This window comes from Triturus cristatus, chromosome 12, assembly GCF_964204655.1.
Source record: "Triturus cristatus chromosome 12, aTriCri1.1, whole genome shotgun sequence".
NCBI classification, from domain to species: Eukaryota; Metazoa; Chordata; class Amphibia; order Caudata; family Salamandridae; genus Triturus; species Triturus cristatus.
Genome location: NC_140595.1, coordinates 124911037 through 124933985, shown reverse-complemented (window position 1 = coordinate 124933985; position 22949 = coordinate 124911037). Strand labels below are relative to the sequence as shown.

The window sequence follows — 22949 nt, the reverse complement described above, 5'->3', positions numbered from 1 at the left end:
CACTCCCTCCGGCAGCCTCAGGACTCGAATGTTGTTCCGCATGTTGCGCCCCTCCGCGTCTTCGGCCCGTCGCTCCAGCACACTCACCCTGTCTGTGGGGGGCCCCATCTGTTGCTCCAGGGCCTTTTGGGCCGGGGCTATTACTGCAATGCTGGATTCCGTCTCTTTCACTCTTTTGGAGAGCTTCTTGTGCTCCTCTCGCAGGAGGCCGAGCCCTACCGCCACCGTGCTGATGTCCTGATGGAGGGTGACTTTTGTGCTGCAGTGTCACAACATAGGATGGGTGACCACTAACCTTGGAAGCCGGATACAGCGGGAGCGATGGAAGATGCCAGATAACCTTTTCCCCTTGCATGGAATCAACTGCGAGTATTATAGAACCACTCCATAGGCAACACCACAGTAGGGGAAATGGAAAAAAAGGGATAAACACAACAATAAAGGTGCAGCTGTGAAAACACTCAATGGGGAAATGTTCTGGAGTTGCAGACTTCACTCCTACGATAGCCCGATGTTCCCTGTAAGTCAGACACAACACAACACACATGAAGTCACCACCCTAAGCAACTACAAGGTATAGATCTATATAATATGTGATGCACTTACAGTTAATACTGCGACACTTATCCTGATACAATAAGGCACAAAAATGTAAAAATAAAGAAAAGAAATTAAGACATGACTTCAAGACAGGTTCCAAGCGTAATGTACTGTGAGAAGTTGGCCTGGCATATGCTGTTCCTACTTATAGGGACACCTTGCACCAGTCCAATTCGACTCTTATTGATGATAGGTTTAAGACAACCTTTAAAGAAAGCTATCCTAGTGGTAGCTGTGGAGAGCAGCCTTCAGGCTAAGTCTTGAAGGAGTGTTAAGCTTATTGTTTTACCATAATAACCTCTTGAATAACCAAATGAAAGAGTAGCCCACACAGGTATATATATAAAATATATGTATTTATTCTAGACAGAATCCCACAGTCACTTTATGTGACTAGTGGCAAAGTTACACTTCAAACAAGCATTTATAAACACAATAAATAGCACAGAAATCAATGGGCCCCAGGGGGGGACCAAACCATATACTAAAATAGTGGTATAAGAACCACGACAATTCTACAGGCAATGCCTAGGGCATTCAGGATCGCTTGCCCCTTCAGAATCCACCCACAGTTAAGAGGAAGGGGACCCACGGGAGACGTGTGCAGTGCAAAGAGCTGCTATCGGGATCGCAATGTTAGCCTATGGAGAATGTCGCGGTTGAATATTTAAAGATAAAAGACACTTCTAGCAGTAGTACAAAGTTAAGGCTTGAGACTTGAGGCTTTGGAGAGCCCACCACCATGGGAGTACCGAAGTACCACTGTTACCTGCCCCAGGGAAGCCGGGTGCATAGGTCGATTCTGGTGTCGGGTCGCGGGCTGATTTTCAATGGAAAAGTAGTTCAAACTGCTGCTAGCTGAAAGCGTCGATGAAGTCGTGAAGATCTAAGATGTAGAAAATGTAGAGAAGAACCTGAAAGCAGAGGGGACAGAGTCTGGGTCACGGCACAGTGACCAGAGGGCTCACAGCAAGGAGCCCTTCGATGTCGGGTGCTTCAGGTGCGGAAGATGCAGCTTGGCTCTGCAGTCACGGGCTCCGGGAGGCTTCAAGGAAGGCCAGCTTCTGGAGGGCGACTGTCCCACGTCGGATGAGGGTCGCTGCGGTGTTAGTGTCCCGATTGGATCCACTAAGCCTTGGCAACCGCAACCCACGCAAGATGAACAAAGCAGCTGCTGGTGCAGACCCACGAGGTCTGAGGGTGCTCTCCTTTGGAGAGAGCGCAGAGCAGGCCTGGAGCAACTAGGGTAACTATTGGATGTGAAGATTATTTTCCGCCAAGGCCCACAAGTCGAGAGACAAGGGACCGCGGAAGGCAGCAAAATGGAGTGCGTAAAAGGGCTCCCACGGGCCACCGGAGCGGACTAGGGAGCTGAGATTTGGCACGGATGCTGCTTGAAGGGTGGCTCAGAAATGGGCCAAAGCACAACTTCCCCACTGGTCGGGGTCGTGTGCTATGCAAGAGGTGGCTGGGGTCTCAGGGTATGCAGGGATCTCGGCACCCACGTGGTCCACGGTGCTCAGACTTGCTGGGCACGCTCACAGGACTCTGGGATGCTCTGGAGACCCACCTCAAGGTTGCTGGAAGACGTCGAAGTTCGTGAGAGCAGCGAAGTTCCAACCGGGTATCTTGCAGTCTTTCAGGTGCCTGCCAAGCAGGGGGATAACTCCTTTATCCCAAGGGAGATTTCTTCAGTCAGCTGGGCAGCAGCTCGTCGAAGGTCAGTTCTGTGAAGTTCTGGAATAATCTGAGGCTCTGGGGCCAAGTTATTCACATATATCCCCAAGATTAGGGGATGGTCCCAACTAGAACCTACCAATCAGAGTAGAGGCGGGAAAGGGTGGCTACACCCACTCCCCTTTGTGTGTTTCCCGCCTGGGCGAGGGGCAGGATGCCCCTGAACCGGTTCCAGGCGGTGTATGCAGAATTGGGGCTCTGCAGCTGCCTACGTGCAACTCTGAAAGGACATTTGGTGCACCCACCCTGTTCCAATCCACATATCCTGTCTGGGGAGGTGCTGGCACCTCCCTGCCACAGGAGCCCTATTGTCCAGATGGCGAGGCTGGGGTTTTCCCCAGCAACAGCCAGCCAGAGTCGTGTAGGTGGCGGACAGTAGCCATTTTGTGGTACATGTGCACTTTTAAATTGGTGTCTAAATTCTACCGCTTTTCCCATATCGCCCTTCTAGCAAGGGGGAATTGTACCCTCATGCCCATGGCTGGACTGGGGGTATGATTCCTTCATGTTTGACACCAAACACGATATGGTTCTGTGTAGCCATTCTCAAGTTATCGCGATGACGCAATTTACTTATAATGCGGTTAAGAGTATATGGTATGGCTACACTACAAACAACCCAGTAACGATTTTACGAAGGTTGCAGAGAGGCCCTACTCACGTAGGGGTCCCCCCTCACACATACCTCAGCACCCAGCCCTGTAGGATTACCAGGGCCTGCCATAGGGGTGACCTATGAGAGTATATGTGTTGTAATGGTGTGGGATATAGGGTACCTACATCCCTGTAAGGGGTGCTAGCACCACCTTACCCAGACTACAGTAGTGGTCTGGTGGTGTCAGCTTGTGTGGCTGTCCCAGGGTGGCACAATAAGTGCTGCAGCCCTGGTAGGCCTACTGGGGGACCCATGCCCTGGGTACCTAGGGTACCATCTACAAGGGACTGGTAGGGCATGCCCAGCATCCAATTAGGTTTGTACCTAGAGTACTCACATCAGTTTTAGGGAGAAAGCAGATAGGTTGGGGTCCTGGATAGCAGGATCCCAGCCAGACTAGTCAAAAACCACTCAAATACCAGGCAAAAAGTTGGGGGCAACCATTAGTCAGATTCCACTCTCCTACATGTACCATGCGTAGCAAAAGACAATACTTAATATCCATCAAGTTGCATCAGTTAAGGAACTTAGCTTATACCAGGCAATCCTCTGGCATCTGTGAGGAGTTTCACAAGGGTCCACGAGAAGGCTTCCAGTGTTTACACGCGGTTCATCACATGTGTGGCAAGCAATAGCTAAAAAAAAGAAGGAAAAATGAAAAAAGAACACTCCGAGTCACTCAACGGCTCTTGAAGGATTGTCTGAGCCTACCTCGACTCATAATCGCGCTCCAGCGCGAGTTCACAAAAATGTGGGAACGCGATGATTTAAAAAAGACACTTCGAAAATGTACTGAGCCTAATCGAGGCTCGTAATAGCGCTCCAGCGCGAGTTCCAAAAATGAGGCCAGAAGACAGGGGAAATGTAAATGCGCTCCAGCGCGAGCGAACAGAAACAGGCTCGAGACAGTCTCTCGCTAAATTCCAGGAATTAACGGCTGAGGTAAAGATGAGACGTGGGCTCTATTTCTCCAGGCAGAAGCTGTAGCAGCAAGCGCAGCAGCCTTCTGGGGAAGACGAGGGATATCAGGTGACAAGCACCGGGCTGTACGTGAGTGGTGATTCGGCGGCACATATACTAAAATTGGAACCATACAGAGAAGATTAGCATGGCCACTGCGCTAGGATGTCACGCAAATTCGTGAAGCGTTCCATATTTTAAGTCCAAATCGGAACGCATTTTCAGGAAAGCACTGAAAACGTGGCTGTTCGACCTGACCTAGCAATTTTAGCCCCCTGGCTACATTCACTGCTCATGCTGCTAACGCCGGGACACCTCCGTTGGAGGTAGCCGCACGCTCTACAAATACCACTAATAATAATAATTAAGTAGTGAGAAAGAGGTAGGACTACAAAGTACTCCCTTGCATGAGAGATGTAGTTTTATATTATGCACACTTCATTCCTCCTTTTACATTCAACAGTGCGTACTACGGTGTTTTCCCACTCTACCTACGCCTGCACGTGACATGCAGCTACACTGGGTCCTATAGGGCAGTCCACGTTTGCTCTGGAGCACTATCGTCCGGGTCGTGCGAAGCCCCAGTTTGCCGACCTTGAGGTTTTCCTATGGCGCCGGACAGGTCCCCCAGTCAAGGGGTCTCACCAGGGAAGGCAGGGCAGCCCAGCCACTAGCTCTGAAGCTCTGCTGGTTGCTCCGTGAATGAGGTCTATGGCATCCCGTGGGGTCCCAGCACCTCACTGGTCCGGGTGTCGCTGTCCAGATCACAGGGCATCGCCCCAGCCTCTGCCGACTCGGGAGCCCAGGGCAATCTTTACCTTCCTTCTTGGGCAGTAATCCGCCTCCAACCACTTCTACAGGAGGTCCAGGGGTGCGCCCCCACTGTGCTGTCCCTGACCTCCATGGGGTGACCCACGGGGATCCAGAGCCATTGACCCAATCAAGGCGAGAAGGGTCCGCACCGCAAACTCCCAGGGACTCAACCACCCGTCAGCACAGTTTCAGCACCCACTATCCCACCGTATCAGTCCTGATGGGCGACAGGGCTTCTCTAACAAGCCCTGAGGGGAGCGGGGATATGGCACTCTGGCCTCTCTGGAGCCCCCAGGCGCGGGTAGTCTTCTAGATCGGCTGCAGCCTCACACCCATGGGCAAGGTCAGCACTGTCATCAAGACTCCACAGGGCCAGTTCTAAGTCTCCGTGAGGCCCCTAGGCAGCCCTCTGTCTCAGGGGGGCCACAGCCCTAGCAGCGGTCCTGCCTTTTCTATTTACGGGCCCCGACAATGGCACCACGTTGCAACATCCAGCCCAAATGGCCGCCCTTCCCTTTTCTCTGTCAGCAGGTACTCCCTCATTAATCGGTGCGACAGCGAGGCCTTCGCCTCAAGCCACGAGCCCCGACTGGGCTCCAACAGCATGCCGCTCTTTGCTACAGATGGCCGCAGTGCAGTGCGCTCACCACTTCATCGCTGTGCCGCTGCCACCTCCTAATTTCGCTGGGACCCCGCTGTTTCTGCAGGTTTTTTCGAACCGCCATCCAGAAACCCTCAAACTGAGCCCAAGATCCAGGAAGGCCCTGGTTCCACACCGGTCTTCTCTGCCGGTCAGCCCTGGGCCTCCATCTTGCCTGCTGCGGGTGCCGGCAGCCAACAGGGATACGGACTCTCCACCACCGCACCGGGGACAGGCGCGAACACCGGGACTAACTTTCAGTGTGCCAGCGCCTTTAGGCTAAAGTTGAGGTGCTCTCCGGTCCCGAGCATCACAGGGTTATGCTGATAATTAAAGGACCCGCGGAGAGCTCCGAGCTCACAGGTCTGCCATTCTCGGCTCCTTGGCCACGCCCCCCGGCCGATAGCACTTTTAAACCTAGATACCAAGCTATATTCTAAAATACTGCCGACCAGACTGGAAATCTTGATGCCCGGACTGATACACCCCGATCAATCAGGGTTCATTAAAGGACATCAAACACACGATAATATTAGAAGGGTTCTCAACTTAGTGGAGAAGGCCTCAAAGCGTTGGATCCCGGCAATTTTGCAGGGGCTTGACGCCGAAAAGGCATTTGATAGAGCGGCATGGCCTTTTCTCTTCCAGACGTTAAAGCAATTTGGATTTTGTGAGACGTTTCTTAATATGATTAAAGCCAACTATAAGTAACCACGGTCCAAAGTAGTAGTTAATGGAGTCAGCTCAGACACTTTCAATTTGGGTAGAGGGACAAGACAGGGGTGTCCCTTATCGCCCTCACTGTTTGCCTTCAGTATAGAGACCTTTGCGGCCAGTATAAGAGCAACACTAGGGGTCAAGGGTATACAGTTTGGCTCAGAAGAGCATAACACTTCACTATGCACAGACAACGTGCTCCTAACACTAACAGATCCACACACTTCGTTAACAGCCCTGTAGGAAGATCTCCAAGCCATTGAGAAAATGGCTGGATTCCGGGTTAATCTCTCTAAGTCCTTTATTTTAAATCTTCCACTCTCAGAAGGAGGGATAAACTCCTTCTGGGATAGAGATTTCCATTTTCAATGGGCTAAACACAACATTACATATTTGGGGGCGAGGATTACAGCTACTATAGGTGGATTATATAGGGAAAATTATACACCTCTTCTGCAACAACTACAAAGTGACCTTGTGGGTGGAGGCCAAGTTCAACCATTGCAGAGCAACATCCAGACCGTAATGGACTGGGTTGCTCCCACTACACAGACTCAGGTCAGAGCTTTTTTGGGCCTGACTGGGTACTACAGAAGATTTGTTAGGGGCTATGGGTCCATAGTGACTCCCTTAAATGATCTCACATCTAAAAGAATGCCCAGAAAGTTCAGTGGACAGTTAGCTGTCAAAAGGCATTTGATGATCTCAAGCAGGCCATGTGCACTACTCCCATTCTGCAAATTCCTGACTATTCCAAACAATTCATTGTCCAAACAGATGCATCTGAGTTGGAGGTAGGGGCTGAGTTGTCACAACTTAATGCAGAGGGTCAGGATCAACCAATAGCTTTTATCAGCAGAAGGTTGACCCCCAGAGAGAAACGTTGGTCAGCCATTGAGAGGGAAGTCTTTGCTGCGGTTTGGGCTCTGAAGAAGTTGAGGCCATACTTGTTTGGCACTCACTTCATTGTTCAGACAGACCATAAGCCCCTCTTATGGCGAAAACAGATGTAGGGTGAAAATCCCAAACTTTTGAGGTGGTCCATATTCCTACAGGGGATGGACTATACAGTGGAACATAGACCTGGGAGTAAACCAATGGAGATGGATTCTCCAGATATTTCCACCTAGAAAATGAAGACTCAACTGGGCAAGGTTAGTCTCATCTCCTTATGTTGGGGGGGGGGGGTGTAAGAAAGTAAGATCTGCTTCTTATAGTTACCCCCACTTTTTGTTTGATGTTACACTGTTTTGACTAGTCTGACAGGGATCCTACTAATCAGGACCTCAGTCTATCTGCTTTCTCCTTAAAACATTATGCCTTGTACTTTGGCACACTCCAGATTGAATACTGGGGTACCCTTATCAGTCCCCAGTATATGGTACACATGTACCCAGGGCATAGGTACCCTAGAGGCCTGCCATGGGCTGAAGCATGTATTATGCCACCCATGAGAGGCCATGCAAAATGGAACTACAGGTCTGCCATTGCACCCTGTGTAAGCTGGTGCTTGCAACACTTACTTTAGATATAGGTTCACTATATCTATCGGTCACTACACTTAGAACTTGTAAGTCACCCCTATAGCAGGCCTTAACAATCCTGAAGGCAGGGTGCTGGGTTTTACATGAGAGGGTGCCCCTGCATGAGCAGAGCCCCTCTGAAGCCTTCGGAGACCATTCTCATCGGTTGTCTGTGACTCAGCCAGACATTTAGGTAGAGGTGCATTATAACCTTGCGTTAAATGCTATCTCAAACGGCTAAAATAAAACATGTCGTGTTTGGTATCAAACACATTGGAATCGTACCTCCACACCGGTAAACGGTGTGGAGGTATGATTCCACCCTTCTGAAGCAAGCTTTGTGGGGTCACTGGTCTTTCCGGTGCCAGCCTTCTCGACCCAGTCAGCACAAAATGGATGCTGCCGACCAGAAACACATTTCTGCCCTCCTGCTGCTGAGCCAAGCTTGAGCAGAGGAAGGCAGCACAATAGGCATCCTGTCACAGGGAGGTGTGACCATCTCACAGACAGGATTTAGTGTATTGGGGCTGGGTGGGTGCACTCTGAGAGTGCCTGAAAGTCTGCACTTGGGCCACATTTGGTGTCCCTGTGCATAGTCCAGCTCAAACCAGTTCTGGGAGCCATTGGCTCCTGCTCTGGCACGAAACTGGACAAAGGACATGGGTGTAGCCACCCCTCTGTCCTGACCCTCCCCTAGGAGGTTTCCCCCAAATCTGTCCAACCCACTCCCGTGGGTACATAAGGGCTTACCTGACTGTAAGACTCTAGATTTTATGTGGACAAGATTCTGCAACAAAAAACCACTGGCCTTCGACCATCTGGACACTCTGGACTTCGCTGGACTTCGACTGGGCCCGACTTCGTCTCCCTCTCCGTGCAAAGCATCATCTGTGCCCTTGCACCATACAGGCTCCGTGCAGGGCCTATGGAGCACTAAGGACAACTGAAGAATCTCCCTTGGGGTGAAGGAGTCACTCCCCTGCATTCGCAGGCACCGTAACGCAACTGACCGGTCTGCTGATCCTGAGCTCCTGCGTACTCCAAAGGCTCCAGCAACACAGGAGGTGGGTTCCGAAGCTCCTTGAGGTCGATCTGCCCTCTCACCAAGTTTGAGGCCAGTATCCCTCGTGGGGACCGTATAACCCAAACCCCTGTGCAAGTGCATATGCTTGTTGCCAATTTCTGAGCTTGTGCATTGGACTACGTGTAGTCCTAACCCCGAGCAGCATTTCCACCAAAGAACTCCGGCCTCCTCGCACCGAGTACTCCGTGGGCTGGTACTTAGTGATCTTGCTCGAGGTCCAATCGCGAATCCTGGTCATTCGGCCTGTGGGTACTATTGAGGGTTATCTTGATTTCTATTGGGCTTTCATGGTTGCTCCAGATATGCCCTGACTCCCCATTGCTTGGTGAGTCCCCTGGACTTTGCTCGTCCACACCGTAACCTGCTTGACCTTCCTGCGTGGGTTGCTGTTGCCAAGGCTTGTTCGTGCACCAGCCGGACACTGACCCCTCAGCACTTGACATCCTTCGTGGGACTGCTCACATCTGGCTCCTGGTTGTCCTCGATGTTTCCTGGACCTCGTGGCAGCAGGGTCAAGCATCCCTTCTTTGCCCCTGAAGCACGCGACAATGGTGGGCATCCGTCTACCGAGCCCCTGGTCACCCTGAAGTGACCCAGACTCTGTCCCCTCTGCTTTCAGGTTCCTTCCATCACGAATCCACCTTTTATTCCTACGGACTCTTTCTTCCTTCCCGGCAGCAGCTCTTCTTCCCAGCCCTCCATTGAGATTGACGGCAGTTTCCATCACCACTCCAGGCCTATGCACCCGGCTCCTCTGGGATAGTTAACTCGGGTACCACGGTATCCACGGGTGGGGTTGCTCTCCAACCTCCTAAGTTCCAAAGGGCTTCCTCGAAGTCCACCGAGAAGGGTCCTTAAACTTTGTAACCACCACTTCCCCATAGAATTGTACGGAGCCCGCGGTCGTGTTAGCACACTGCACCCGTCCTCCGTGGGGTCCCTTTCTACTCCCCTGGGGTGGTTCCTTGGGGTCTCATCGATTCTCCGTGCCCTAGACACTGTCTCGGCTCCAGACGTGGTTTTTATACCACAATGTTAGTATATGGTTTGGTCTCCCCCTGGAGCCCACTGTGTATTGTGCTACTTACAACTGTTTCTTTGCTAAAGTATTGTGTGCTTTGTGTTGTATCCTCATGTAGAGGATACTAGAGAGTGTTACATAAATAAATACATATTTTTATAACTACTGTGTGGTTCTCCTTTCATTTAGTTAATACTAAAGGTGATATTCTGGTAAAACAAGCTGCTTTACATTCCTTAAAAGATTACGCCTAAAGACTGCTCTCCACAGCTACCACTAGGATAGCTTTCTAAAGGTTATCTTTGACCTCATACATCATAAGGGCCATTTGGGCTGGTGCAAGGTGCCCACTTTAATTAGTGGACAGCATATACCAGGTCAACTTCTCACAGCCACCACTAGTGAAAAGTTTGTATGTGAGATTCTGCTTTAGCTATCTACCAGTGAGGTCTTTTAGCACCTGGGCCAATGATCAGGTTTCAGGTATGTGTTCTGCATGTGGCCTAGCCCCAAAGACAGAGGAACATATTCTGTTGTTCTGTACCGAAAACCGTATTTCCAGAAGGAAGTGGATTTGACCAATACGGTTGAATTTGGCAGTCAGGCATTATTGGGTTGCTTACAGGATCCTAAAAACGTATACATCTAATCCTGTTCTATTTGCTGTAAACCATTTTTTACTGAATGTTTAGTTCAGGCGACAGAAGTTTGTGACTTAGACTGACTTTTTTACCTGGTACGCTAATACGTCTTGGATGACCTGGTTGACTATTATGTGACAATTTTTATTAGGATTAATTACTGTGATGAGAAACGTGTCCAGTTTCTTTTTAATGCACAAAGCACTTTGTTTTTACAATAAGAGAGACTTTCAGCTATTGGGGTCTGTGTGATTGTTTTGTGGAGGCTATGCATTTAGACTGTTTTTATTATCAATGTTTTTTAATGCTAAATAGTTAATTTTAAATGTAGAATCTCATGACCAAAGTTGACTGAATTTGTACAAGAGTATTTTAATTACTGATCTCTTCTTTGTAAACTTTCATGGTTTGGAAAAAAAGGAATAACGTTTTATGATGGACTGATTCTAGTGGGCCAGAGGCCTTTTAAATACATGAAGGGATTTATTTCAAGGTAGGAAGGAAGGAAGAGAATGAGTTGATTGGAGTATCGGCTCTCTGTTTATTATTTCTGGATTGGGGCGTGTCTCCGAAATCATGAACTGTGCAGACTCACATTTAGTTTAAAAGAGTTTTGCCGGCAGATTACTTTAAAAAAAATGTAAACGATTAATGTGTAATTCTCAGGATATACACAAGAGGGCGGCATTGTAAAAGGAGTAGTTGCTCCATAATTCAGACGGTAAAGACTGTCCAGAATGCAGTGACTTATCGTACTGCTATGGTATAAATATAGATGTTCTCACACTAAACCATATGTAGCTAGGCATGTGACTGTGTAAACCTGACTACGCATATAACAAGCATTGGCATAGCCAATAGGTCTCACCTTTGGGACCTTTTAAGTGTTTAGCTAGAGCTATTGGCTTTGCAATGTGTTAAAGTTATGTTGTAGAGGAGTGTGGCTGCTGTCCAGCAATCTGAACAGTTATAATTGTTATAAGCATTTCTGTTACCGACTAATGTATAAGGTTTGGACAGTTGATAACTGTGCTTGTTGTGACTTTGCCAGTTTTTGTTGCTGTTGTTTGTTGTAGGTTTGTGTTGTTGCTATGTAGTATGGCTAAATGCTTTTGATGTGAAGGGGTGTTCAGTGAAGGCTTGTAAATTAGAGAAGAGTGTAGTTTTATGTAGTGGTGTGTAGTATAGTGATGTAGAGTTGAGGTGAGTGGTATGGTATGTTATGGAGTGGTGTGTAGTGTTATGTAATATGGGGAGTATAGTTTTGTATAGTGGTGGGGCGTGTTGTTTCAGTGGAGTTGATTGCTAGAAAGAGGAGCATCATTCTTTAGTGCAGTAGAGTGTTGTTAAGTTGTATAGAGTGTGGTGCAGGGGTATAGAGTAGATTTGGGTGGTGTACAGCGTGTTGTGTATATTGCACTATAGTTCTCGTACCTAAAGTGACTTTGGAACACAAAGTATGCCTTCACATTTATTTTTCACTCAAGATGCCCTAAGTGCTTTTCTTGAAATTTACTCTCAGTCTTAGTGACAGGTTCAGGGGAAAATACATTAGGTCGCTTATCCCTACTTAACAGGTGCAGAGAAACTGATTTCTCTACATGGGAAAAGCTTTCCATTTGGAGAACAAAATGGGAAAAATAAACATATGCTTCCTGTACCACTGACTGAGCAGAATATCTGCCTGCAGGAAGATTGCAGGAGCATGACTAGGGGGCAGCAAAGTATGTCTAGAAATATAATATTTTCATAGTTTACTCTGGGTGCTTGTTGGGATTTTGTGAGTCTCAGAAAGTAAGTCACCAGTTATAGCCAGTCTATGATGCATAGATGTATGCAACTATATGTAAATAATGCCCATTTTGTGACAAAAATGATTGACTACAAAAAATGTTTTGCACTGCCACATGTCAATCCAAAGGTCTGTAAGTCATTCCATCTAAACTAATTTCAATGTTGTGTTCATGGGCGAAATGTGAAGTTTTTATGACAAATCCACATAACAAATAAACTACTTTTGGGAAAGTGCGCAATGTATGCCCTGAGGAAAAAAAACGTTGGGCAAAAAAATATATGGTAATGCACTCAATGTTTTTTGTCTAGTATTAAACAACACTATATGGCTAGGGCCATCAAGTGTTTTTTGCTTCCTAGGGCTATCAACACACCCTTCCCTAGGAATCTGACCACTCATAGAAGAACTTGCTTTCAGTTATTACAAAGCTATCTCCAGGGTTTTTAACAAACAATGTTTCTACTGGATGATGGCTGCATTGGGGTGTAATTGTTGGCCTGCCACACAGTCACAAGGCTCCCTGCAATGCTGTATTCATCTTACTCACAAGTTATTTAGCTTGGAGGAGGGTGAAGTGCAGCGTGCAGTTTACGCTGCACACACACACAAATTACCCAAAATGTGTGAGTTTCTGAGCAGAGATTGCCAAGAGCAGTACTCAAGGGTGTGATCAGTATGCATACAAATTCAAACTCATCCCGGAGATGTGTTCTGAAAGGATCACACCATCATGGATAATGCTGTATTGTACACAAACACCTGTACGCAGTTTTGCATAGCTCCCCTTCTTATTTTTGCCAGATTAACAAAGTTTAACTGTGTAGTAGTAAATGTTCACAACTCTCTTTTATTGTTTCCCTAATCGCACCAATCACTTGAGTTAGTACATGTTCAGTTGTATCATTATTGTTTATCTTCTGATCGAAGTGCTGTTCAAAGCTACAAAGCCTTGTATGAGTTCATAGTGTAGGAAGCTGGCTCTCTATATACTATACCAAAGTAAGGTATAGTGTGCACAGAGTCCAGTAGAACCGAAATCTAAGCAGAGGTAAAAGTAGATAGCACCATACTCTCTATTTGTGGTAGGGGGGGTGAGCAGTAAGGCTTTATCAGAGGGTAGTGTTAAGCATTTGTTGTACACACTCATGCAAGAAATTATGTCACACATTCAAAGACTGAACTCAGACCAATTTGTTTGTTTAAAAATATTATTTAGTTATTTTATTTCTAGAACCAAGCCAGGCCTGGTGCACATGAGTGAAATAATACTTTGCAATACTTATACAATATTTTACAGTTGAATGCAGGTTCAAATGCAGTTGGTTGATTTACAGGTAAGTCAATAATTAGAATTACTTTTTAGTTACTTTGAAGATTACAGTACACGTTACTTCTGGGATTACTTTTTATGTCACTTTTGCTAATCAGTGTGATATGCCTAGCTATCACACTGAGACATTTCCTAGACAAAAGGTAAGTATGTCACTTTTGGTACATTTGCAGTTTGTCAAGTTTTCATAAAAACCAACTCCACACTTAGAAGAATTTTCAAAGAAAAGCAGTCAATGCAATCCTATGGGAGGAAATGAAGTTATCGGTTTACAGGTAAGTATTTGGTTGTGTGAGATAGGTTTCTGGGGTAAGGACCAGGGTTCCCACAGGGTCGAGAATGCACTCTCAAAGCATCCTCAGTGACACTAGGGTGGCCAGGTGCAGAGTGCTGAGGCCCAATGTTATCCAATGGGGGATAGGGGATCTCTGGTTGGTGGCTGCTCATAGCAGACCACAAGGTTGTGGGAGCAAAGCTCCTGGTGTTAGGCTCAGGGCAAAGGGGATCAGAGTTAGCACACAAGGTGCATCCGCAGTGGCACAGAGGCGGCTGGGTGCAGGGTGCTGTTTTGGTGTTGGGTGCCCTGTTGATTTAAATTGGGATTCTTCGGTTGCAACAAACACTGCAGGCTCGGAGACGAAGATCTTCTGAAGGTGACCTCCGGTTGGAGAGGTAGGTTGAAATGCAGGGGATGCTGGGACACCATTGGTTGGGACACACAAGGCCGTGGGACGTCAGGTACAGGGGTGTTTTTAGGCGTTGAGTTTTCCTTACCAGCTTCGGTCGCGGGGATCTTCCAGAAAGGGGCAGCAGGCGTTGATTGGAGATTCGAGCCAGGTCAGAGATCACCAGATCTCAGGTTAGGATCGCCGGGGAGACCTCCTCGTGGTGTTGGGCCACTCAAACTCGGGCCGGGGGCATTTGGGAGCAGAGTGGTGCGGATTTGGCCGGAGCCAGAGTCTGTGGATGAGCGAATCCGGTGCTCACAGGAGACAAAGTCTTGGTTTGGGAAGGCAGGGCAGATCCTCCGGGTTCTTGGGAGCTGCTGGCTGCATGACACACCGGGATTTCGCTGGAGCAGGTTCGAGGTGGGGACAGGCCAGTAGGGCTGGGGACAAGTCAGTGGGCTTCCTCCTCTTCTTAGTTCTGCATGGCTTCCTTCGGTTCTTCTTCTTCTGGTCTGTTCTTGTCTGAGGAGGCAAGGTTCAGGGTGGCTCCTAAATACTAAATTTAGGTGTGTTACAGGTAGGTACAGGTCAGGACCAATGGGTCCCTTCTTTGCGCTGCGTACATCCCCTATTATGCCACCCTCTTGTGGGAGGAGGGGCATATGCCTCTCTCTGGTTGGCTGGGTCCCCCTATCTGCAAGATGGCAGGGACTGAGAGTTGTGCTTCACCTCGCCTCCCCCACCTGAGGGGTGGGGTTGGCAAAGGTGGGCACACCTCCCTTCCTCACTTGGTTTTCCCGCTGGTTCTCCCACCCAAAGTGGAGGTCAGAACCGGTGGGGGCCAGTGTCTGAAAGCAGCAAATGGCAGGAGTAGTTCACAAAGGCGGCAAGCCTTTAAAGCTTCCCCTTTGTGGACCCTGCCCATCCTTGGGGAGGAAGCTTGGCACCTCGTTCCAGGTTGTACATTGTTTCAGACCCCCGAGAGCAGCAGGCTATCGACCCTGGGGTCTAGAAACATGTCTGGTGGTGGCAGCTGAAAGCAGTCACTCAGCCAGGACACTAGAGTTAGGTTGTTTTTTAGGGGGCATCGCTAAGATGCCCTCTGAGTGCAATTTTCATTAAATCCCACACTGGCATCAGTGTGGGTTTAATGTGCTGAGAAGTTTTATAACTTCCTAGTTTTCAGTAAAGCCATTATGATACTGTGAAGTTCGTAATGACAAACTCCCAGCAACATACACTCTTAATGGCATTACTGCACTTACAATGTCTAAGAATTGGTTTAGACACTGTTGGGGTAAAGGTCTCATGCACTGTACCCTCACCACTGGTATAGTGCACCCAGCTAGAGGGGTGGCTTACCTATGCCAGGGCAGTGGGTTGTAGGCATGGCACACATGGAAACACACGCAACTGGTTGGGAAATGTAAATGCGGTTGGAACCATGAAGTGCAGCATCCTGAAGCGGGGGCTGTGTGGATACACGAGCCAAGGCAAGCAAAAAAATCAATAGAGCGCAAAAAGGGGAAAAAAGAAAGACCTGTTGTGGTGCCATTCTTTAGAAAAAAAATATGCTTCCTTCTACAGCATCTTTTTCCGATTTCTCAAACAATGTTTCTGAATTTTGGCTATTATCTCAGTTTCCTTCCCAACAATCCACAAACCATGGGTACCTTTAGCATCCACAATTTGTGGGAAGGAAACTACTCATAATAGACTTGGATACCTTTTGTGGAAAAAAATGAATTGTCAAGAATGAAGTGCTCCACACACATCAAAGAAAAGCACTCATAATTGGGGTGGGAAAAGCCGTAGCAGCTAAGGGGTTAAATGCCTCTGCTGTTGAAGACAAAATACAAGTGGCCACATAAGAACAATAGAGAGGGCTGGAAAGCAAAGGAAAGTAGCAGAAGGGAGTGAGGAAGAGTCACATGGAGGCTGCGTACGTGAGAGGGAATGAGGGAAGGAACCACAGATCAGGAAGAAGTAGCATGGAGAAAGAAACAAACAACTTGAAGCAACCTGCATATTGCTCACATGTCGCTGCTCTGAATATTGGATATACCCTGTTATGCCCCAATGTAGACACTTTCTTCTATCCCTATCTATGTTTATTGCCTGTGTCAAACTTGTATATAACGTGTTACCCCTATAAAGCATTCTGACACCCTAACGAGTCAAGTATGTGCTCTATAAAACTTTAAATAAAATTAAAATAAAATAAATCAGTATCTGAGAGAGGGGTGTGCAAAAAATGCTGTTTTGGTGACAGCAATTGAGGAAAGAGTTGAGGAGAGGGGAGCTGTGGGGAGCATCCCAGTTTGAAATCGTTGGGATGCCCCAATGAGGTTTCCATGCAATTTATGGACATAACATCCCAGGAACTCCTTATGACACTCCATTCATTGATAGCTCACCACTTCCTTATAGTAATACCCTGCCTGCATATATGATAGGCTAAAATACCTTTGCTACATGACAGTACTTTCAGTGGGGTCTTCCAAAGACCCAAGAGCTTGACGTCACTAGAGGGCATAAGCAAGGCTGGTTACTCTCCTTATATCTTCGGATATAGGTCAATTGACTTTTTTTTTTATACCAGTGCCTCTGAACTCTTGCCCCCTTCAATCCACTGATTGGTTTATTAATAACAAGCACTGACAAAACCAAAAGGTGTAACCTTTTTGACCTATCAGCTTCGCCATTGCCTTTAGCGATGCTGTGAAGCATCATCAAAAATAAATGCAAAAGGAAAAATGTGCAATGACACAAACTCGGGCATGCGAGCATAGGCAGAATGACGCTGCTGACATCTAGGTAACACTATATACATGCGCATGTGTGATAATGTATGCACCTACGAGACCACCTCTGGCTCCCAGTGAACAATTGAGCAACGGTCAAGCTCCTCACACACGCCTACAAAGCCCATGCATGTGCACTAATGTATGCACCTACGAGAACTCCTCTGGCTCCCAGTCAACAAAAGAGCAACGGTCAAGCTCCTCCCACACGCCTATAAGCCCTACACGACGCCGGACCAGAATATCTGAACCAATGCCTCTCATTCCACGTACTCACCAGATACCTCTGATCCGCCAAACTGGCCCTTGCCACCATCCCTCGAATCTGCAAGACCAGGACCAGAGGAAGATCCTTCTCCTACTTCACCGTGAAAACCTGGAACACCCTGCCTATCTACCTCAGGCTATCCCCGTCGCTGACCCAATTCAGGAAGGATTTCAAGACCGGGATCTTCGACTGAACCTCAGGATCCATCAGGACCTGCAGCCCCTCCCCCTCAGTGCCTTGAGTAGTCGTGCTTAATAAACATTGATTAATTGGAACATACTTGTGCCTACAGACCGACTTGGGTGCAAATTTGTTGTTTTAATTTATAGTTCCAAGATGGTGGACGCCATTTAGAGCAGTAAATGAAAAAATAAAATGTTTTACTTGTGTGAAAACAATTTCTTTTTAAATGTAGAGACCCGGCACCAAACGCCCACTGCAGACCCTTTGAAAAAAACAAAAATAAATGTTTTTTTAGGATCACGAGGAGTGGGGGGGTACAACGGAGGAGCGGGAGAGGGGAGTGGGTTGGAGGATGCCATGGTGAGTGGGTCAGGAAGCATTGATTGGTTGAAGCCAGTAAGTAATGCAATCAAAAGGAAAATCCAAGGTGTGGGAAGAAATGAGCAGAATGTCGGGAGGAGGGAGCAGCATAGTGGGTTCGGATACACTCCCAAGGAATGCCAATATCCAATAAAAAAGTTGTTCTCCTCAATGTGAGTAGTGCAAGGACATAGCTCATTCAGCCAAAAGGAGACATCCGGGATGGTAAAGAGGATACTCCTTAAGGAAGGAACAAACAGAGTAAAGAAAAGCCACTGAATAAGAAGCAAGCAAATGAGAGTGACAAGAAAGCAAACCAGTGTTAAGCAATGGACCGGTACAAAGGCCACTGTACTTACTTGGTATGGTCGGCGGGAGGTCTTTGGCAAACAGACTGCTCAAACCTGTTGAGGCCCATAAAAAAAAAATATATATATATGATGTTCAATGGTGTTCCAGCTCACGCAAGTGATTGATCTCTGATATCGCATGGCAATTGACTCAACTTCAATTATAGTTTCAAATTTAGAAGGACGGAAATGAAGTGAGCATAATTAGGTTCCAAACTTTGGACTTAAAGCGTTGTATGCTGTTCTTTACCGCGGGCCTAGTCACAAGCTTGGCTATTGTATTATTTAGACTAAACTGACGGTGTAGACATTAACAGCAGCTTCATGTCTGCGTGAGCAAATGGCTGGTTTGGAGGCCGTCAGACAAGCGTGGACTGAGCATGCGCGTGAAGGTGCCGCACCTTCAACCGTGTCACAGGAGTCTAGACACGCGCAGTTACATAACCGCCATAGGTGTGTGGTCTATCACCTTACAAATGGCAATGCATCGGAAAGAAGGGCGGGAAGGTAAACAGTACTGAGCTGACTGCCATTGGTGGAGATGTGCCAGTGGGCGGGGTCAGCCATGATATCATCGTTAGCTAATCATGCGTATGCTGCCCAAGGGCTTACGCAGCCCTGTACTGACATGTGAACACCGTCTCATCCACTTCCCTGTGTGACTTACAAATATTTCTCATTATTACAGCTATCTGCAGGGGTCTGATTCCCGGATCAGCGCAAGTTTCAAATATCCACCGGCCTGACACCATCCTCTCACTGCTTTATTTTTAGCTGTCGTTATATTTTTCACCACTGGCAAATAGCCTAAACCTCCAGCAGCCCATATTTTGACGAAATTGGCTTTACAAAGACTCTCACAAAATGCACCTGTGCATTAGTAAATACAACAATATGCTATATGTTTTCAAGTACAACAATTGCAATTGATTCAATGCCTAGCTTTCAAAATCTTTCAGCAATTTTCTATGGCTCCATTACATAACAAGCATTTACAATGCAATGGTCTCGGCATTGGTAAAGTTAGAGCTATTGGCATTGCTCATGACATTTTTATGTTTTTGTTTTTAAAACATTTAAAGAAACTGCATTGTTATTTACAATGTCAATAGTTTAATCACTCTCAAATGCGAGACCTATTGCATTTGCACCCACACACAGATAAATATTGTAAACAAGTAATGGAGAATTGACGTCAAAGCATTATGAGCAACATTCTGTGAAATGTTTATGACATTCAGAAATTCACAGATAATGCCGGAAAACCTTACTCCTAGGTAACTTTAGTATTTCCATTTTCACATTAGCAAAAACACAGAGTTACACGTGCTCATGTGAAAATCTGTCAATCAACTGCATATTCATTATCCCTACACCCCCTTTCCTCATCATGAAAACAACTAAACTACTGCCTCTGTAGACGTACATTTACAACCTTTTCCAATTTGGAAAGAGATTGGAGAGCATTTGGTTAATACCCTTAAAAAGTAATTACGTGGGTCACACTGCATTATAAACATGGAACTACCAATTACTTGCAGCACATGTATATAGATTTGCAGAAGGCGGCAAAAAACCCAGCCTTGCTAGAACCAATCCCGGATAAAACATGAGCCCTGATGAAATAAGTATACTGCCATAACTTGTCATGTTATTCCAAGGCACCAAGAGGGACAAGTGGAACTTTTTTTCTCAGGGAAAAGTAGATCTCTGAAGCATTCCATCCCTTGGAGAAATATATATTTTTTTTATAATTCCAGAGCGCTTCTAGCTATACCTGTGATAATAATTATAACAGTGTGTCAAAAGAATAGGAAGTGTTTTACAGGGGTACGCTAACTGACGATTACAATATGATGATCAGCATGAAAATATGTACCAAACGCACAACTCGTTCGAGTGTTTGCAAATGCAAATTAAACGTTCATCAAGAAAAAAAATGCAATTCCACATTCTAATGTTATACACATTCCAGCAAAATACAAAATAATGCCCATACCACAGTTATACACAATTGGTGAACCGGGAAAGGCTTGTGCAGAATAAAAGGTTGCATGACAAATACAGGCGTGTAGTCCCACTGAATGTTCTACAAATACTAGTTAATAGAAGAGAGTAGTAGTAAAATGGAGTTTGTGGCTCAATGGAAACTCAAACCATCCTTGTTGTTAACTGTGCCAAAAGCTCCGTATCATACAGGTTGCAAGGCAGGTCAGCTCCCTGTTGTTTTAGTGCAGCACTGTGAATGACGTCTACTTACCCCCCCCCCCCCGAGTGACATGCCCTATGCCCTCCTCTCCTGGCTGCGCCTCGGGACAAGCCCTCACTTGTATGTGTAATGGGTCAGCACCTCAGACTACACCTCATCTCTTACTAGTCTGTGGCCCTCTCCCCGGTACTACTCCTGTTTTTGTACCTCCTCTCAAGTGTATGTATCACTCACACCAGTCAGTGGCCCTCTCCCTGGTACTCCTGTTTATACATCTCCTCTCCTGGGTGTGCATTACTCCCCCCTCAACTCTCACCAGTCAGTGGCCCTCTCCCTGGTACTCCTGTTTAAGCATCTCCTCACCTGGGTGTGCATTACTCCCCCCCTCAACTCTGACCAGTCTGTGGCCCTCTCCCTGGTACTCCTGTTTGTTTATGCATCTCCTCTCCTGGGTGTGCATTACTTCCTCTGATCTCTCACCAGTCTGTGGCCCTCTCCCTGGTACTCCTGTTTATGTACCTCCTCTCCTGGGTGTGCATTGCTTCCTCTCATCAGTCTGTGGTCCTCTCCCAGGTACTCCTGTTTATGTACCTCCCCTCCTGGGTATGCATTACTCCCCCCTCAAATCCTCCAAGTTCTTGGCACTCTATTTGATACTCCTAGAAATGTGGCCCTCTCCCGACACTCCCAGCCCTCCCCCTCCTCTTACCGCCTTCTCCAGGTGCCCCCTGGCCAGGTCTCTGTTCTTGGTGTGATGGTGCAGCACGGAGCCCAACTGCAGGTGTGTACGAGCTTCCTGGCGCGGTCCCGGCTTGCTCCCCAGCACGGCCTGCAGGCAGTGCACGCGCAACTTCACCTTCGGCGGGCTGGAGGTGCGGAAGTGCTCGGCCAGGCCCAGGAGCGCCACGTACCAAGGCTCGGCCGCCTCGGCCTGGGGGGGCTGCGGCGCCACCATCTTGGCTCCAACAACAAGCGGCCCGGACCCGACGCCCGACGCTCTCGCGAGACCTCTGCGCCGGAGCGGACGATAGACGTCACGCACCCGGAGAAGAGGCTTCTGGGAAATGTAGTCTTCTAGGACCGCCGGAAGCGGATTAGCATTGATTCGAAGCTCTGCATCCCTATTCTATTCCCTGCGTTGTTTACTTGTTTTATAATTAAATTGGGGAGGGTAGAGGGGAGCGGAGTTCCAAATCGACCTGCACGCAGAACATGCGCAGTGCTAAAGGATGCATTGGTTCGCAGACGCCACACAGTCCCGCCACGCTGCAGTGCCATCAGCCATGGGTGATAGATACAAGTCATCCTCGCACAGCGTGCTGATGAAATCTAGCTCACATCATGTGGCTCTGCAGGTTCCGAGGCCGACCACACAAAGTGCCCCCCGTGCACTCACCCAGTCTCCTCTCAGGGTCGTATTCGAGCAGTCTGCTCTCATAGATCGTCCTCACTCTCAACTGTCTCTTCACTGCAGCTACCACCGGGGGGCGCTGGAACAAAGCCCCCGTCAGGGTTTCGAGTGTCTGAAGAAAGAAAAATCATCAAGTCACCTCAGCGGCCAAGCACAGAGCTCCTGCCGTACAGTAGGAGATCAGGTGAGGGAGCAACGCCGGGACACCACCGCCTTTCTCCGAGGCACAGCAAAAATGCCTCGGAGAAGGGGAGCCTCATTTTCGGATTTGGGGGCGTGTTTTGCTGTTGTCTCCTCCCTGAGACTTCTCGCAAAAAACACGCCCCCCGATCCGAAAAGGACGGGGCTTCAACGGAGTGACTGGACCTCTTCTCCAGTGGCTGGCCAGCATTTAAGAGGCCAGCCAATGGAGAACAGGAGAGAAGAGGGGCGGGTGCAAGCCCCTCTTCTCAAAGTCACTCCAACTCATTAAATCTCGGAGCGAGACTGCGCAAGCGCAGCCTTTCGCAGCCGAGACCTAAAAAGGCCATGTTCAAGTTGTATTTTTCCATTCAAGAAAACTGAAGAAGTCTCGGAGTTTAAGTCTTATGCACAATTAAATCTGAGTACCAGAATACAAATATTTTTACGGAAAATTCCAGTATTTGGTGCATAGGAATTTGGATGAGACAAAAGGCACATGCCAATTTTTTTTTAGGAGAATTTTGTGGGAAACTGGTCTTCTCATTTCATAGACTAATTGTCGATTTAGGGCACTTCTTAACTACACAGATACATGCCCACACACCATGGGCACAACTAGACCCATTCTGCGGGGAAGGGTTGTGGGGCTCAAGAAATAGATGAAGAGTTACTACTTGAAGCAATGGGAGCGGAGCTATCCTCACATTCAATATATGAACATAGAGTGAAAAACTGTACATTATAATTACATTTGAAAAACATGGAACTATTAGAACAAGCCTATACATTCCAGGTTACCTCAGGAACATTTACTACAATTATGCTCATGCTTTGGTAGGCTGATGGGAAGTTGTCACAAATACTGACTTTAAAAAAAAAAACTTTTTTAAAATCATATCTGCACAGCCAGGGCCGGACTGGGCACTGGATGTTTTCCCAGTGTCCGCAGACCACAGGTTAAGAACCACAACTCTAAAGAAACCTACACATGATATGA

General features: G+C 47.5%; 2 non-coding genes across 2 annotated transcripts; one reads left to right on the top strand and one right to left on the bottom strand.

The window, feature by feature from the left end:
* The first annotated feature begins 4046 nt into the window (after positions 1-4046).
* LOC146772853 (U6 spliceosomal RNA) lies at positions 4047-4152 on the top strand. Its single transcript, XR_014974923.1, has one exon. It is a non-coding gene; the product is annotated as a U6 spliceosomal RNA (small nuclear RNA).
* A 17478-nt stretch (positions 4153-21630) lies between these two features.
* Positions 21631-21706, bottom strand: LOC146772852 (small nucleolar RNA SNORD83). Its single transcript, XR_014974834.1, has one exon. It is a non-coding gene; the product is annotated as a small nucleolar RNA SNORD83 (small nucleolar RNA).
* Positions 21707-22949: the final 1243 nt, after the last annotated feature.